Source organism: Pinus tabuliformis, chromosome 1_1 (assembly GCF_031772625.1).
Source record: "Pinus tabuliformis cultivar Carrire ecotype Pingquan chromosome 1_1, CPIR1, whole genome shotgun sequence".
NCBI lineage: Eukaryota > Viridiplantae > Streptophyta > Pinopsida > Pinales > Pinaceae > Pinus > Pinus tabuliformis.
In genome coordinates this window covers 317,413,807-317,425,576 of record NC_142297.1, presented here as the reverse complement: position 1 = coordinate 317,425,576, position 11,770 = coordinate 317,413,807, and positions in this window count along the sequence as shown.

Genomic DNA, 11,770 nt, shown 5'->3' with positions numbered 1-11,770 from the left:
ATGCATATATGATGGGTGAATGAATGCAATTACATTAGAAAATTGAACGTAATTATGGATATCTGTTTATGTGGTGTTAACTATAATTGTTTGATAAAGATAAGCAAGTCACTTAGATTAATTTGGGAATCTACATGGTACACTGCCATAATAGCGCGAAAGCACCTGAGTAGAAAGTTATGGCTACGCGAAGGTCAGTCGTACCCTTTAGCAGAGGTATTGAAGGGTGGAATAAGGGGCTAGTCTGGCAAGCCCTAGATCTAAGTGACATGTTCGAAGGCAAGGATAGAGGGAATTAACTAATATCACAACCATCTTAGGGTGTGGAAAATTGGTTCCAGCATCCCCCCATACTACTTCAAGTGAGACTTCGGTCCGCGCTGCGCGGGCTGATGCCGAAAGGGCCAGTAGTCTAGGGATTTGTTTGGCTAATTAACACTGAACCTGGGTCAAGCCCCCTCAAGCCAACAAATGGTTCTGTTTCTGGGACCAGAATCTGCATAAGATATGTGTGATGTTGTAGAACTAGAATCTAACTAAGAAAGAGATCAAAGACTGGTTGGATAGGAAGATCCACGAATTCACGCCATAGGAGAATAGAAACCCGCGATTGACAAAGGAATAGTGGTTGGAAAGATACCTATATACAGAGATCCATGAAATCTTTTTCTGCTCCTTTCCAGTTGAGCTATACAATTGGATCGCGAAACCAGCAGATAGCCAAAGAAGGTGGAAACTTGACGTCTTATTGTTTAGACCCTAGAGCTAGTACAGAAATTGGAAGCACCTGAGGACAAGATCGCCTACACTATTGATCATTGGCTTGATCATGTCATAGGAGGATTTGTGGCTGAATTCGTGGTCGACACTTCAGTCAGCTACAAAGAGGAGGAGCAACTCTTTTTCAAAGGACCATGAGGTAAGTATGTGAAATCTTTGAATACCTGGATTAAAATGATATTGTGCAAAAAATGGGTTATGAAACTGCCTTGATGTTCGGAGCTACGTGAAGCAAAAAAGTCTACAGGAATGAAGGAAAAACAGGTGTTGAATATAGTCCATTAATTTCACCTCTGTGAGGGGATGAAGAGGGGATAGTGCAGGTCTCTCCGTGAAGTGTTATTTAGTTAATAAGACAAGGGTTCCCGCGAATACCACCTCAACTCACACCACTTCCAACTTCACCACCATCACCCGCGACTTCACCCGTATAACCTCCACCTCCACCGCAGTTCAGTATGGAAAATTCAGTGAAGCTTCCTTTGTTCAAAGGCTTGGGAAATGAGGACCTGAACCAATTCTAGTTCATTATGAAAGTTGGATGGGAAGCTCAGGGCATTACAGATGATCATATAAAGAAGGTGACATTGGTTAGTACTCTGCAAGATCGCGTGCTAACTGGGGATATCAAGTACTCTAATGATAACCCAAATGCTGGAGTGGAAGACATCCAGACATCATTGAATAGAGAATTCAGTAGGCCTAAATCTGAGGCACAGTCGATCGTGGGATTCAAAGAAATCACGATGCAACCAGGAAATATGCCTTGGGAACTATATCAGAGTTTGAAGTGTACAATCTACAAAGCTAGCATGAATTTGACAGATGGACAACATCACGAGTGGTTTGTGGCTTCGCTACTGCCACACTTAAGGGTTGTGTTGTCATTTTTAGCTTTGTTGGCATTTGGCCCAAAAATGGATCCAAAACACTTCCAAAGTCTCCAAAGTTTGCTTAAATTCATGCAAATGGATCCAAATATGCTCCAAAGCACTCCCTAAGTCTTCACTAGTGCTTAAGATCATCTAAATATCCAAACAAGTGAGGGAGGAGAGCCCTTGGAAGGGCAGAAATGCACTTTTGGGAGGAAAAAAATGCATTTAAATAGTCAAAAACCTTTATCGCAAGATTAAAACTCAAGAATGCACAGCTACCGTTAGATTTGGTTGATCAACGACCCATATCTAAGTGGAAAATCGTAAATCAGCGGTCGCAGACAGTGGCAATCGGTGCTGGACACCGCCGATCAACAATCGCCGATGATTGGATTGGCAGGTTGCAATTGGCGGTATCAGCGCAGACAATATAGAAGTGTGATTGTGATCGACGATTAAACGTGGACCGTTGATTCCGCGTGCAGATCGATCGCCCACATAACATCACCAGATCGCTATCAGCAGGAACCATGGGGCAGGGCCTTTGCATATACATATGGGCAACCCGATGAGCCGGACTCGACGGCATTATAAATGATTTTTCATAAGGTTTCAGGTCCATGCCAAAGCCTTGTTTTAATTCATTTTCGTGTATTTTGTTATATAACAAAATACAAAGGAATCTTTGGCCAACAATGATTGTGATGAAGCCTGAACTCGAAAGTGTCCGGGAAGGGAAATACATAACTTTTTGAAGTCCATCAAGGCTGATTTTTCATGGTTTTCAGTGTTTTTCACGTATTTCCAAATATAAGGAAAATACATAGGAGCATGCTTTTTCCAATTTGTGATGGCGACAAGGGCGGACCTGATAGAACACAAAGCCATGTTTAAGGAATTTTTGAAGTCTGAGAAGGATAGAGAGGGGCGAGACTTCTCAGCGTTGCCACGTTTTCTGTTTAAAGCAAAAATATTTATTATTTTCAATAGAGGTCCACAGTAGGGCAGAGTTGTTCTGTTTTAACAGAAAGCATGCATTGAGGTCCATTGGAAGGGCCATAACACGCGCAAATCCTCCCCAAACTGACATAGAGGCCGAGAAGAAGCTCAACGCATCAATAGCCCAGCACAGCTCATCAAAACAAACATTATGGGGCATCTATGGCATGAGAGAGCCCCCAGACAGTGCAACAACCACCCAAAATATCTGAAAGTGGTTACTTTTCTGTCAGAAGAAGAAACCTCCAAGCTCATGCTTTCCTAGAGGGCATCAAAGTTGTTAACAAGACAGATCAGATAAATTGAGACCTCTCGAGCCTCAAAAAGCTTAAGAGTATTGTAAAAAGCTATAAATATCTGAAAGTAAGATGTAATACGGGTTCAAATTTTGGAGATTGTTCCTCCTCTGTTCCTTCAAGCTTCTCATCTTCATTTTAGAAATATAAGCTTCTTTTGCCATTATATGTTCAATGTCCATTCTCTTTGCTATTCTATGCTTACACTTGAACAATTTGTTCATGTTTTTCTTTTGTGTCTAAGGTAACTGTCATTTTATCTTTGCTTTGATAAATTATATTTGCAAGCTTCTTTTACTGCCTGTAGCTAGCCATTCATATGTGGTCATATATGCATCTGCCGGTACAGTCAGTATTCTCTTTTGCTGCCTGTAGCTAGCCATTCATTTATGTTATGTATGCAATTTGCTGGTACAGTCAGTGTTCTCCATTTGTCCATCGAATCTATAAATTATTGAGCATTAGTTGTCTAAAGCCTTGTATTGTTGAGAGTGTTCATGCATGTCTTGAGTGAGAATAGAGCTGAAATGGTTATCTGACTTGATCAAAACCATCATTTATTCCAATAATTCAAAGAATAGTATTGAAGATTATATGTTACGAGGCATCTCCGAGCTGCAACCTAGGAGAGTTTCTTGGAGTGATAACATAATTGGCGCCGTTGTCGGGGAGATGAAACTGAAGCTCAGCTTCCGTAGGAAACGACATAGATCCAGATTTGATGACAGACAAATTCTGGGAACCTTTTTGGTTGTAATCATCTATCTGGTGACTCTACTGGAGGCTGAACCTCTTGGCGACTCCACATCATAGTTCTGGCTCAGTTTGTGAGGCATACTTGGAGAAATCCTCAGAAGCTACAAGCTGACCTAGTACCTGACCCTAAAAAAATCATCAAAGAGAGAAAGGTATTGCAGAAAGGAGCATCAGGTTCAGGTAAACCTAAACAATCTCCTATATCTCTTCAAGGAAAGCCTGTAATATAACAAATACATGTTGAGAGTATAGCTTCTAATAATAGCAGCACATAAAAACTCTTAGAGATTCATAAAGCTCCTTATTCTCTAGGTTTTCCTTTTGTGGTATGCCCAAAGGAAACCTCACCTCCTATCTATCATACTCCTTTAGTCCTGTCAGTCACTCCTCAGCCCTCTATCATTCAGACTGCCAGTACTCTTTTAGCCACCATAGCTATGGCAGGTCCACAAGCACCCACCAAAATGGAAAAAATCATAGCTGCTAGGTATGGACCTCTAATACTACCCACTCCTTTGAATGCCATGCCTACTGGAGAATATCAGAAGTATATGCCTAAGTTCACTGGAACTGAAGGTGTTTCAGCTGAAGAACATTTTGACTCATTCTATAGCTATGTTGATAACCTGGACATTAGTAAAGATGATGTTTGGATGAGAGTCTTTGTCCAAAGCCTAGATGGAGAGGTTAGAAAATGGTTCAGGGAACTGACCCCAACATCTATAGCATATATTGAGGCCTTAGATGATGCATTCCTAAAGAATTGAGGGGATAAGAAGGATCTCCTTTACTACCACACTGAGTTTGGGAACTTATAAAGGGAAAATGGTGAGCTACCTTCTGATTTTAATAAGAGGTCTAACCGCATGTACAGCAAGATACCAGCTGAAGTAAAACCCACCACTACCTCTGCTAGACTCATCTATGCCAGTGCCTATGATTATGACTTCTGTTTATTGTTGAGGGAGACTTCATTAAGCAACATTTGTTTTTGTTCCTCTTGCAAAGCTTTCTTGAGGCCTCTTGTTCTTGATCTTTTCCTTTCCCTTTCACCTCTGATTCTTTAGGCTCTCTTGATGTCATTATCTCCTTACCTTTGCCGACTTGCTACATTAACTTAGCTTTTTCCTTTTCTAGGATCAACTCTTTTTCTTTGAGTTGAATGTTTTCCTATTCGAGGAATGCTATATCATATTTTTCTCTTTCAAAATTGATTGCTAGCTCCTTGATTTGATATTCCTTATCCCTGTTTGTGTATCACATGTTTGAAGTCTAATCCTCAGCCTCTGAATCAACCAATTCAAACTCATTCTAAACTGTGTCTTTCTCTTTTGCTGTCGGTTCCTGTTTTGTCAATGAAGAAGGCTTGGCCCCTTTCTCTCTGTGAGAAGAAAACACAAGCCTCTGGCCCTTCTTATACAATTTAGTCACCTCAGGTTTGGATAGTTGAGTCTTCTCCATTGATTTGCTAGAGGACACCACCTCCATTTGAATGAAAAACAAATTGTGAGGTATGAATGGAAATGAAGTGATGTGAAGGTGGATTTCAACAAAATGATAGAAGAGGTTTGAAAAAGGTGGATATGAACTTTGGAAGCTGATGAAAATGAATGAAGAAATAGTGGAAGAGTGATCTGCTTGTAAGGAGGAAAAATAGGGTTTGTAATGAAAAATGCCTAAAAACCTCTAGGAATGAGCTAGGGCTTTACTTTTTGAGAGGTAAAACATTGTTTTGAGGTGAATTGAATGGTTAAAATGGTTTATTAAACATGTATGCAGGTGTAGGATATCAAGTTACATGTTTCGGAGATAAAAAATTATGATGGCCATTTTACCCTAGCATTTCCCATGATAAATTTTATACAAACCCTAACTTGAAAAATTATTGACATGGAATGAAATTGGGAAAGCAAAAGATAGAGGGTGATGGTGTACTTGTTCCTTAGCTTAGAAGATAGTTAAACCAAGCTTTCATGTGAAAATTTGAAGTTTGGGAGAATTTTGGTGAGTTTCAGGGCACTCTGTCCTAGCGCAGTGCCAAAGAGCATCGCAGTTCACAGAAGTGCAACGCCTGTATCCTAAGCACAACACAGTGTATCTACGCATAGCCTTCAAATTTTTGCTATTTTCTCCTAGGGAAACAAGTTTTTTGCTTTTTTCGGCCAGTGAGCTTGATGGTAAAGAGTGAATAGGATATGAATGAAAGAGTTATGGGGCTTTTTGAGTTTATATAGGGAAAATTTCCTCATTTTTTCAAAAAGGAAAAGGAACCCTCCCCTCCTTTAGGAACTGATTTCACTTTATGAAGACAAATTTTACCTTTACCATTGAAAATGTGTTTTAGCTTTCCTGACTACTTGAGCTTCCTCTTCTGAAACCTTTGATATCATGAGAATATGAGGAGTGTGTGGATAATCATGATCAATTCTTCAACGGTTGCTTTGTCATGTTTGACTTATTGCTGGGTTTTTTTTATGGAAATGAGGGACCTTGGAGACCCTTGTGACCTAATATATGACCTAATACCTAATGGAATGATGATGATGACTGAACCATTTTCATTGTGAAACCTTCTTAAAGTGTGATAAGCAACCAGAATGAGTGAAATCTCAAACGATGACTTCATCTTTGGACTAACCATAAAATGACCAAATTTGTTGTGTAAACCTAGTACCAGAAAAATTTGATGGTGAAAGACTGAGAAAACATGGTAAAAATATTTTTGATCCAGGTGACAGGCTAACAAGACTGACACTAATATTGGCTCCAACTGGGAATGGCAGCTCCTTGGAGGTGTCAAGAACACCATATATCAAGTAGCCTTATTCACTTGGGAAATGGAGTCAAAATGCATAAAAACTGATTTTTTGACTTGACACTCACTGACTATTTTACATGACAAAAGAACTAAAATAAAAAAAATGAAAACAGTACTGACTCAAAGAGCCATAGGGCCATCACTTTGGGCTTCAAACTCTGATGGCAACTATCTAAAATTCTAGAAGTAAAATACAAACCGGTATGTACAATGATGATGACCTTTCAGGATTTTAGACATAGTAGTGCTTAAGAAGCCTACCATTGGTCGCTCCTCCTGAATAATCTTTTCCATCCATTTCTTCCAACAAGAAAGCATTCTTTCCTCTAAAAGCAGAAATTTTTTATGGTCCCTTCCATAACTTCTCCAACTTACCATGTTTTCCTTTGTCTTCATTTCTAGCATCCCACCAAAGGACTACATCTCCCAAATTGAAATTGTCTCCCTTGCTTTTGCGGTCATAAATATTTTTGATCTTTTCTTGGAGTTTGGATGTGTTCTAAAAAACTTCTTCTCTTGTCTGTTGTAAATGAATCATCTGGTTTATTCTCCTTTGTATGTCATTAGTTGCACTATCCAATTCCTATAGGATTTTCATTACTGGGACAACAAGATATGAAGGAAATATTGTATCAACTCCATATACTAGCTGGAAATGAGACATACCTATTAACTTTTTGGTTTTGACCCTGTCTGCCCACAAGGCATTGATGATTTTTTTATGCCAATTCTTCTTGTTCACCTCCAGGACCTTTTTTATGATGTTAACCAAAGATTTGTTGGAAGATTTAGTAAGGTCGTTCCCCTGCGGATGATAAGCAATAGAATGTCCTAGCACAATATGATATTTGGCACATAAATCCACCATTATTTTTTATTTAAAAGCAACAACATTGTTTGTTATTATTTTCTATGGGCAACCAAATCTAGACAAAATATTAGACTCCAGAAATTGAATGATGACAGAATCAGTAGCTTGCTTGGTTGGGATAGCTTCAATCCACTTTGTAAAGTAGTCGGTGGCTGTTAATATCCATTTGTGTTGTTCTGAAGATGAAGGATGGATTTCACCAATGAAATCAAGACCCCACTACTAGAAAGGAGCTGAAATCAAAATTGGTTGTAGTGGTAATGGAAACAGTTTCCTCTTTCCTTGAAAACTTTGACATTCATGGCAACTCATGATTATTTTGTATGTATCAGAAAAGAGGGTGAGCCAATAGAAACCAGCTCTTAAGATCTTGTTTGTTGTAGTTTTCCAAAAATGATGGCCGCCACAATCTCCTTTATGAAAATCCTTCATTATATCTTTAGCTTCATTTTCTATCAAACAATTCAGCAACACACCTACAAGATATTTCCAAAATAAAACACCATCCAGAATACAATATTTTGAAGCTTTGAGTTTTAGTGATCTAACTTTACCTTTGGGGACTTTCAGAGGAGGATTCAAGTGTTGAAAGACATAGACAATGTTGGAGTAACAAGGTGAGGACATGAACATATCGAACACTTGCAGGAAAGGGTCATTTTCTTCTAGTTATTCTGATAGTGCAGCCATCAAATTAATATCAAGTGCATGTAGATTTGATTCTGCCATGAGTTTGGCTAACCCTTGTCCTTTGATGAGCTTTGTAGGTTTTATCTCCAAGCCATATTCCAGCATTGTAGCAATCCACTTTCCTCTTTTGCCTTCAGGATCTGTTTACACAAGAATTTATTTCATCACTGTAGTAGGGACATAGGCAATGGTATGTGAATGTAGAATATAAACTTGGAAATCCTTGTGGGATTTTACCAATTCCAATGCTTGTTTCTCAATGATATTATATTTCAATGCTGCATCTCTTATAGTGCAACTGAAAAATGCTATAGGCTACTCACTTTTCTGATCTTTTTTCTGCATTAGGACTATTGCTAATGTGTGCTCAAAAGCAAAAGAAAAAAAGATGAAATCTGAGGTATAATCTGGGCTAATCAAAATAAGAGCAGTAGATAATGCAAATTTTACCGCATGAAATGATTTATTAGCCTCCAGAGACCTCTTTAACTCGCTATCCTTTTTCAACATATTTTTCATTTTTTTCAAGTGCTCAGCTAGATTAGGAATAAATCTCCTCAAAAAAATATTTTTTCCATTGAACGACTGAATCTCTTTCTTGTTCCTAGGGAAGTCTAATTGCTGAATAGCCTCCACTCTAGTAGGATCAATGTGGATGCCATATTTAGAAATAATGTGTCCTAGTAGCTTACCTTCTTCCATCGCGCACAAGCTCTTCTTTGGGTTAAGTGAGATGCCAAATTTTCTGCATTTCTGAAAAACAATCCTTAAGTGATGCAAGTGATCTTCATCAGATTTTGAAAATGTTGTTAGATCATTTAGATAGATAACCAAAAATACATATTTTTCATTTGAAAATGCTATGTCCATAGCCCATTGAAAGGTAGCTCCTGCATTCTTTAGCCCAAAAGGCATCTTGGCATACGTGAATGTACCCCGTGGCATTGTGAAGGCTCTCTTGAGATGATTGTCTTTGTGTATGATTGTACCCAGAGTATCCATCAAGAAATGACATCCTAGAGGATCTGACCACCTTCTGAAGTATGTGATCCATCTTGGGCAGGGGATAGTTGTCTTTCAGGGACAACTTATTGAGATTTCTGAAATCAACACATAGACGAATTTCCCTGGTTTTCTTCCTCACAGGTACTAGATTAGACATCCATTCAAAAAAATGAATGGGAACTATTATTCCAGACTTATAAAGTCTATTTACTTATTTTTCAATCGATCGAAGCAACTTGGGATTAATTCTTCTCAATTTCTGGCGAAATGGCTTCTGATCGGGCTTTATAGGAATGATGTGCTGAATGATACTATTATCATAAACTTTCAGATCTGAGTAATCCCAATCAAATGCATCAGAAAATTCCTTCATTAAAGACATGTACTCACCCTTTTTTTAGGAGATAAAGACTTTTATAGTTTGACCAATTTAGGATTTTTAGTTGTGCCAATGTTTACATCTTCTAACCCCATTTCTGTAGGAACCATGGTGGGCTTCTTGGCAATATTATCCCTGTAAAAAGACTCTTCCAAAGGCACCAAGACTCTTGGAATGTTGTTGTCCTTGAGATGTAATACTTTAGTGTCAGCTGAATGAATGTGGGGATCATCAAAGTTGTATGCATCATCAATGTGAGAATTCTGAAATTCTCCTTCCAACTGCAGAAAATTGTTTATCTACTTATCATCACCAAACACTTGCCAAAACCTCATGTTATCTGGGACAGCTGGGTGATGCTTAAAATGGATGGAGTAATTATGATTAGGATGAATAGGGATTTTCACCATACTGGTTGTAGTGGCGAGTGAATCAGCTATGACATTCTGAGTTCTAGGAATAAGAGATAATGTATATTCTGAAAAAGTTTTGAGAATATCAAGTACAACATTGCGATAAGCTCTCATTCTTGGGTGTTTGGCCTGGTATTCCCCTTTGACTTACTTGATCACTAATTCAAAGTCACCATAAACATAAAAAAAAATTCTCGCAACTTTTTCAGAATTTTGAGGCCAACAATCAATGCCTCATACTCCGCCTCATTGTTTGAACATTCAAAAGCCAACTTGTAAGAGCTCATTTTCACATTTCGAGGGATTTTGTTTGACTGACGTAATGGACCATGCATCCAAACACCAATTCCTACTCCTTCTCTTCCTGATGCACCATCAAACTCCATGGTCCAAAGACCATCTCCTTCATCCAGAAAACAAATTTTTGAAGACTGAATTTTTTTATTTTTAGGATTTTGAACAGCTAGCTCAAATTTTTTTGTTTTCTACACTATTATTTGAATCTCCTCAATAGGATTTGCAGTATTTCTACATTCCTCACTGACCTCTTTACCTTCTGCTATAACAGTTTCATGTATGTTGCCCATTAGGTTGGGAACTTCTGAAATTTCTACTAACTGACTTTCATCATCAACATAATTCATATCACCAAACAGAATGAAAGAGTCAAGATCAATATGAACAACATGTATAGGATGATTGACTGGCTTCTCCTTACTGCTGATCATAAATTTCATCTTCTTTTCTCTATATATTTTCCAGAGCTATACAAAAGTAGGGATAGTGGCATATGAAAAGTCAAGCTTCAGAGTTCCCTTTAATTTTTCACCCTAAGATCTTGAAAGAAACATGCCAAACCTAGGAGGAATATCGGCAACTACAACATCCATAGTACTTTTTTGGCCAAGAGTTGGTCTAAGGACACTACCAAGTCTTTAATGAGGCCAAGGCATTTCACTCTTCTAGAATCAAAAGAATAAAGATCATGGTAAGGTCAGGTGATGTTCAGTCCCAGTTTATCCGTGATGGCTTGAGGCATCATATTAAGAGAGGCACCAGAATCTAGTATAGCATTATGAAGGACAAAGTCATGAAGTTTAAGACTCAGATAAAAAGGAGGAATTTCACTATCTTCAGGAGCTCTTTCTAAGGTTGGTCCAAAAATGAATGTTGGACCATCATCAACTACATTAACTGTATCAGACATCTGATCAACCCTAAGAATTTTTGCAATCTGAAATTCATATTTGTCATTCCTTACCAATTTGGTGAGGGGAATGGCTATCTTCAATTTAGAAATTCCATTTTCCAAACTAAAAAGATTAGATTGCTTTTCTACCTCTTTTGAAGCAATGTCCTTCCTTTCTGTTTGGCCTTTAGCTTGAGGTTCCTTCCTTTGGCTTTCAGTTTGCGATTATTTATCCTTCCTCACATTGCTAGTGGAGGCTTCATTGGTTCTATCCTGATTCAGTATGACAATATCTTTGTATTTATTCTGGCCTGTAGGAGTGGTTTCTTTGCTTGGTGAGTCCTTTTGTAAATTTTTTATTTTCTGAGTTAGAGTAACAGGTACATTTCTATTCCTTAAATTGTACTGCTTTTGGAGATGACTGAGGGCATTCTGATAGCCTCTTTGGTACTCTTCAGTCCTATCAGCCCACAGATCTCTACTTGTGAGCACAAATTGTTGATCATTTGGCATGAGAGAGTCTTCGGAAAATTGATCTTCCTCTGTTAGGAAAGTAGGCAGTTCATCTTCTTCAAAGAAGTGATTTTCTTCTACAATTTCTTCTTCATCTTCTTCCTGAACTTCAGTGTATTTTTTCTGAAATGGAGCTTTTACTTGACTTTAAGGATCTTGATCTTTCTTCTCTTTCTGTCGATTTCT